The following is a 6,722-nucleotide window of genomic DNA, read 5'->3' as shown; positions in this document are numbered from 1 at the left end:
TTGCCATCTTTTTTACTGATTTTTAGGAGTTATTTATATATTTGATATGAACTTTTTGTTATATGTGTTGCAAATATTACTGTCATTGGAGCTTTCCTTTCACTATTTTATGGTGTCTGTGGAGGATTAGAGATTTTTAATTTAAAAATAATGTATATTATCAGTATTTTCCTCTGTAGTTAATGTTTTCTATGCTCTTTTAAGAGAGCTTTGCACCCTGGGGCCCTGGAAGTATCCTTTTATAGTCTAACAGCCTTGTAGTTTCACCTTTTATATTAGATTTACAGTGCACATGGCATTGATCTCTTTCCTCCCCATTTTTCTCTCTCTCTCTCTCACTTTCTTTCTGCCCTCCTTTTGTTTTCTTTTTGTGCTGGAAATTAAAGCCAAATGCATCTCTCATCCTACCAGTGAGCTGTATTGCAGTCCATTGCACAGATTTTTGTGTATGGTGTGAGGTTTGGATTAAGTTTATTTTCTCCCATTGTCACTATCCACTGACCTTGCACCGTGCATGGAAAAGACTTCCTTTCTCCAATACTTTGCAGTGACACGTCAGTCATAAATTAGGTACCTACTAATTTATGGAAAGATCACAGTGGCTTTTCCCCTTTATTCTGTTAGTATTGTGAAGTTTTCTTCATTGTTTTTATCTTCTTTCTGTCCTGGAATATAAGGCCTCACACATGTGAGGCAAGGGTTCTACCACTGAGCTTCAGCCCTAGCTTTCAAAGGCTTTTTGAATTTTAAAAGTCTTTTATTTTGGACTAAATCCCACTTAGTTGTGTGAAATATTATGTATTACCTATTGCTGCACATCTTTTCTTCATATTTTAAAAAGTAATTTTATAGTAATGCTTATGAATTGAATGATAACTGTAACTTTCTTTTACTATGAAAGCACTCATCAGTTGTATTTCCAAGCTCATGAGTTATTCTCTCTGTCTCCTTCTCTTTCTCTTTCCAATTATTTTTCAGTGCCAAGGTAGAAGAACCTTCAAATGAGAAATATCCTTTTAATACAAACACCACACACACACACACACACACACACACACATTTCCCAATGATAGGGACTGTTGAACCCTGGGCCTCATGCCTTCTATGCGAGTGGTTGCCCACTGAGCTATACTTCCAGGTCTTTTAAGGACATTTTATTTTGAGACAGGGTCTTCCTAAGGTGCCAAGGCTGGTTTCGAATTTAGGATCCTCTTGCTTTAGTCTCCTGTGTCCAAGGCTGAAACATCATCATATCTCAGTTCTGGACCGGGGATCCAGGCCCATCCTGATCCTGGGTTTAAGAGACAGCCTGTAGCATGCAGAGCCCTTTGAGACATGTCACAAGCATGTGGATAAACCACTGGCCCCACCAGAGTCTTCAAAGCTAATTTCACCTTTAACATCCAACCTCTTCAGTCAATATCCCTCAGTGCTGGGTATCTCAGAGCTCCTTGTCTCTTCTTCCCAGTGTCCTGTTGTCCTAGTTCACAGCCCACCTCTGTCACTGATTGCTTGGGCCACAGAATAGTAGGATCCTACTCTTCATCTCATTCTCTTCCCCACCATTACCACACTTGCTCTAAATGGGAAGCTGATAGCATACCCCCTGCTGAAAATTGTGCAGTGGTTTTGTGTTGCTCTACAAGATGACTTGATTCAGTGTCTGTTCGGTATTTCAGGAAGAATGCCTTAGACTAGATGATTTACAAACAGTAGAAATTTACTGTGCATTGTTCTGGAGGTGGTGAATTCCAGGATCTAGCTGCTGGCAGACTGCATATCTGGTGAGGACTTTATTGATGGTGCCTTCATGCTGTGTGGTGGAAAAAGGAGAGAACTGCCCAGACTGTCTCAGGAGGACTCTCATCTTCCTGTGACTTAGTTCTGCCCCAAAGGCCCTTCCACTTGCTGCCACCACCCTGGGTACGGCTTCACCGTGTGCATTTGCAGAGGACTGAGACCAACACTGAGACCACAGCCCCTGGCTCTGGGTTACAGTCCAGCTCACTTTCATGACTGCTCTGGTATGTGACTCTGCTGACCCTGCTCTTGCTGCAAGCTCTGTCCATGCACACCCTGGGTTGTGTGTGTTCCAGCTTCTGCTTTGCTGGCTTTTCTCCCTGGAATAGAGTATCCATATCTTCTACCTGGACAATCTGTTCTCCTACAGTCAGCCCAGGCTAGATAACCTTGATCCCACCCTCCTGGGGCTGCCTGGCTCTCTTTTCTACCCTGGCTCTGTTTGTGTGGTTAGACAGGGAGCTCTTGGAAGGCAGAGTCTTGTATCTGGAACTTGCAGGTATCAGGTGCTCAATAAACATATCTAGATCTGAGAAGCCAGAACAACGGGGATTTGCTGACTGTTTTGATCTTCATTTGATCTTTTTTGGAAGTCTGATGGAAGAAAATGGCCATAATGTCTAGATTGGAAGTGGGCAGGAAGACAAAGACTCTGGGTAACTTGTTGATGCAAACTCATCCCGGACAGCTGATTCCGGTCCTCTGAGATGGAATCTGCTTTTTATACACTGAATTAGCAGCAGAGATCTTCTGTGAAGGTGACTTTCTCTAGAGAAATAAATTTAAGGAATTTAAGAATTTAAATGAAACAAATCCTGCTTAAAAGGCAAATCAACCAAGATCCTTTCCCTTTCTCTTACTAATAAAAGAGTTTACACAGAGGCTCTTCAAGAGGTTGTGCGAGGGATTCACAAGGATCATTAAAGTCTCTACTAGAGATTTCCTTTCTTTGTCAAATTGGCTGTACCCTACAAAGGGATCACAGAAAAATGGACATTCTGGGCTCTTCTATATGAATGGGTCTAGCTGCACAGTGGGGCCATTCATTTTATTTGGCCCATTTATTGCAAGTACATTCTAAATTTGGTCTTAATTATTTTTCCTTTCACAAAAATATTTTGTGGGATCTTTTTGAACCCTGACTACTTCCTTCTTGCCCCTTACAACAGAAGCCAGGAGTGTTATTTTTGTTCTCTTCTAATTAAAATAATTGCTTGGTTCCTTTTAACTAGATTCATGCAGTTATTAGCCTAATACGTGGAAGGGTGCCATGGGGTGCTCGAGAAACGAAATGAAAAGTGATCATGTAGCTTCACATGAAAAAGACGCAGCTGTGCCAACAGCATTATGTCCCTTCCGCTGCCGGTTTCTAAGGGCCTTGCATAAACCTGGCTCCTGTGCCCTTGGTAAAAGCCTGAGAAGCGGAAGGAGAGCTCCATGCTCTTTAGGAAGGTATCAAGCTGGCTCCACACAGTCTGAAGAGGGCACTTGATGTACTGGGTGAGGTACAAATTTAGGTCTGCCTGCCATTTCTTCTCCCTTTGTCTTTCAGAATCCCTGCCACCCAAGGACAGACCCCTCTTGTCTCCTCTGTCAGGGACAGGAGAAGAAGAGGAATAAAGTGCCTGGATATGTGCATTCATCAAGTGTCCTGCAGATGCAGCCTCCGACCAGAAGAGCTGAAGAGACAAAATTTTTCACTAAGTGATATTTTTGATGCAGTCTAAGGGTTAGTAAACAACCTGACTTGTTGCCTGTTTTTATAAATAAAGTTTTATTGGTACACAGACATGCCCATTTGTTAGTGTATTTTCTCTTACTTCTTGGGAATTGCAGTGTCAAGTGGTTGTGGCAGGGACCATGTAGTCTACAAAGCTAAGAATATTCACTGTCTGGCCTTTTGCAGACGAAGTTCAGACTCCAATGGCCTTCATCCAGTTCCCTACATATCTACTCAGTACCTACTCTGGGCTGAGAAATGGTCAGAGTGTTGTTTGTTTGTTTTGGGTGCTGGTATCGGAACCCAGGGCCTTGCACATGCTAAGCACAAGGTTGGAGGAGCCACTGGGCTCCAGCCTCAGGCACCTGGATGAACTTTATAGTGATACTAATTTGAAAACATGCTCAGGGTCTGATTCAGTTAGTGTTAAGGGGAGGTGTGTGGAAGGCAGGAAGACAGAGAATTTGGGGCCAGATACCACCGGGTGTGGGCGGGTTGTGCTGTGATTATCCCAGTGGTAGTGGAGGGCGGTGTTAGTGAGTTTTCTGTCTCTGATGAAATCCCTGCATTGATCAACTTACAAGGAGGAAAGGCTTATTTTGGGACATGACTTCAGAGGTTTTGGTCCCTGGAGGCATGGTCCTGTTGCATGGTCCTGTGGCGAGGCAGCAGCAGGTCACTGTCTAGTAGAGCTCACATCATGGGGAAAAGAGAGTTTGGGTTGCCACGTCCCCTCGAGGGCATCTCCAGAAACTTCTCTTCCTCCCAGCCTCAGAGACATGGCCTTTGGGGGATACTGAAGACCTGAACCATGTACTGATCATGGCTGCTCTTGAGGGACCTTGGAGAGTGGAACCATTCACATGTCCTCGCTGCTCTCCCTCTGCTGGAGCAGGAGCTATACATGTAGCAGGGACTTCTGGCTTGGAGTGCCTTATTAGTTTCTCAGTACTCCACCACCAATGATGTGGACTTCTGCTTCCAGAAGAAAGGTGGACATGCTTTGCCACCTGCTGCAGCTGGGAGGATCAAGAGAGATAATTTGAGCCCTTCTACTTTCTAAGCCATAAGCTACTATATTTGTGGTATAGACATTATCTATAAAAATGTTAGTATAAATGTCATCACCCCTATTTGGCATGGGAGGGAATGAGACTTACGTAGCATGCATGCCCAGGTCAAATAGCAGGCTAACAGACTCGCTGAGAGTTATATTTTCAGGCTTTAAGTCACTGCTCTTTCCAATATTGCCTTCTCTTTGTTTTCCTGTCCTTCTCATCTTCCTCCCCCTCCTTTTCTTTCACCTTCTTTTTCTCCTTCTCTCTCTTCTTTGTTCTTATTCTTCTTTTCTTCTTCCTCCTCCTCCTTTTCCTTTTCCTTCTTCTATCACTACTATCAGTACTTCTTTATCTCTTGAGTCTTTCCATGGATTCAGCCTGAGCTGGGGTGAGGCTCAGTGGTAGAGTGCTTGCTTGGCATGCACAGGGCCCTATGTTTGATTGCCATCACTGACTGCAGAAAACAAAAATAGGTCTGGTTTTTCAGTCTGTATATTCAGTCATTCATTTACTCACAGGTCAAAATTATTTAAGAACCAGATATGAACATGATAAGCTAATGTTTTTAGGAGAGTGATGCTTGCATAGAGCAGATTTGGACGACTCTTCAGATCACTTTGTTCTTGAACTTCTGTGGCTAGAATCCCCTGGAAGTGCAGAGATTATCCTCAATTTTCCTATGCTTCCCTGACATTGGCTCTTATTTGAGATGGTAAGTGAGAAGAAATTTGGGAGATGGGAGAAGGGGAGCAATCCTACCTGCTGGGTTTGGGTCAGAACTGTCCGCCTAAGGCTGAATGGCAATAGCTGTCCTTAGCATGGTACTGTTAGGATGTGGAAACCAAAAGGTGGGGCCTTAGATCTTCCAGTCCCCGGAGGCAATCATTTGATGGGGGAAATTAGGACCCAACTTTGCCTTCTCTCTTTCATACTAGCTGCAAGGTGAAAAGACTTCTTTGCCATGTGCTCCCACCATGATGTGCTGCTTCTGCACAGGCACAGAAACAACAGGACGAACCAGTTATGGACTGAAACCTCCAAAACTGCATTAAACTGGACTTTTCTTTTTTTTTAAGTTAATTTTTTCAGGTATTTTGTTACAGTTATGGACAGCTGACTATTTTTTACTATGCTACAAATGTTTCCAGACACTATTTTTTATGTTGTGTGAGTGTGTTTGCACCATGAGAAGAAATAAAAAGAATGATGCTGAAGTATGGGAAGCAGATTGCACAAGCATAGAGACAACCTGGGCTTGGGAGCGTTGAAAGTTAAGATTTTATGAGAGTCCAAGGGAATCCATCTTAGAAAATGATCTGATATGAATTGTGAAGCTAAGGAGCATCTGTTGAGTAAGGTGTGCTAGTAATGGACTCCTTTCATTATGCAGTTAGTTACAGTCGTTAGTCCGATTGTGTTCATTCAGTGACATGTCTTATAATCTTGAGGAATGTCAAACGCACTTGGAGGAAGCAGTTTCCACCAGAGCACAGACTCTGCCTTGCCATTGGTAAAAGGTATGTGAAAATTCCAGTTTTTTGTATTTATCCTGTGAACACCCAGTATGAAGAGTGACAGAAAAGGGGGTGAAGGGAGGGCAGGGACAAGGGGAAAAAATGCGAACCAAGACCTGTCATGTAAAGGTACAAGATCCCAATGATGAATGTAACTGTACTGTATACCTAAAATGTACCAATAGACTCAATAAAAAAAGAGTGATAGACAAATATGGCAAATGGTTAAATTAAAAAAAAGTGATCCCAATGATGAATGTAACTGTACTGTATACCTAAAATGTACCAATAGACTCAATAAAAAAAAGAGTGATAGACAAATATGGCAAATGGTTAAATTAAAAAAAACTCATCACAGTGCAAAACATTGCCAAGAATAATGGAATAAAAGAAGTGAGCAGTATGTTGAGAGGGGAATATTAGCAATGCATCTTTAATTGTGATGCATGTTTAATTTAAACTTTCACCATTTTTTGGATACACTTTACTGATCAAATGCTTATGGCCATTTCTGTCAAATGAAAACATGGCGGTGTGTCCTCATCTACGTTATGCACCAGATCTGGCACTGTGTGATTTCTGGCTCTTCCCTGCAGTCAAAGTGACCATGAAAATGACTATGGAAGGTAA

The sequence above is a fragment of the Fukomys damarensis genome, unplaced genomic scaffold (genome assembly GCF_012274545.1).
Source record: "Fukomys damarensis isolate Sample0158 unplaced genomic scaffold, DMR_v1.0_HiC HiC_scaffold_9, whole genome shotgun sequence".
NCBI lineage: Eukaryota > Metazoa > Chordata > Mammalia > Rodentia > Bathyergidae > Fukomys > Fukomys damarensis.
This window is presented reverse-complemented; position numbering follows the sequence as displayed.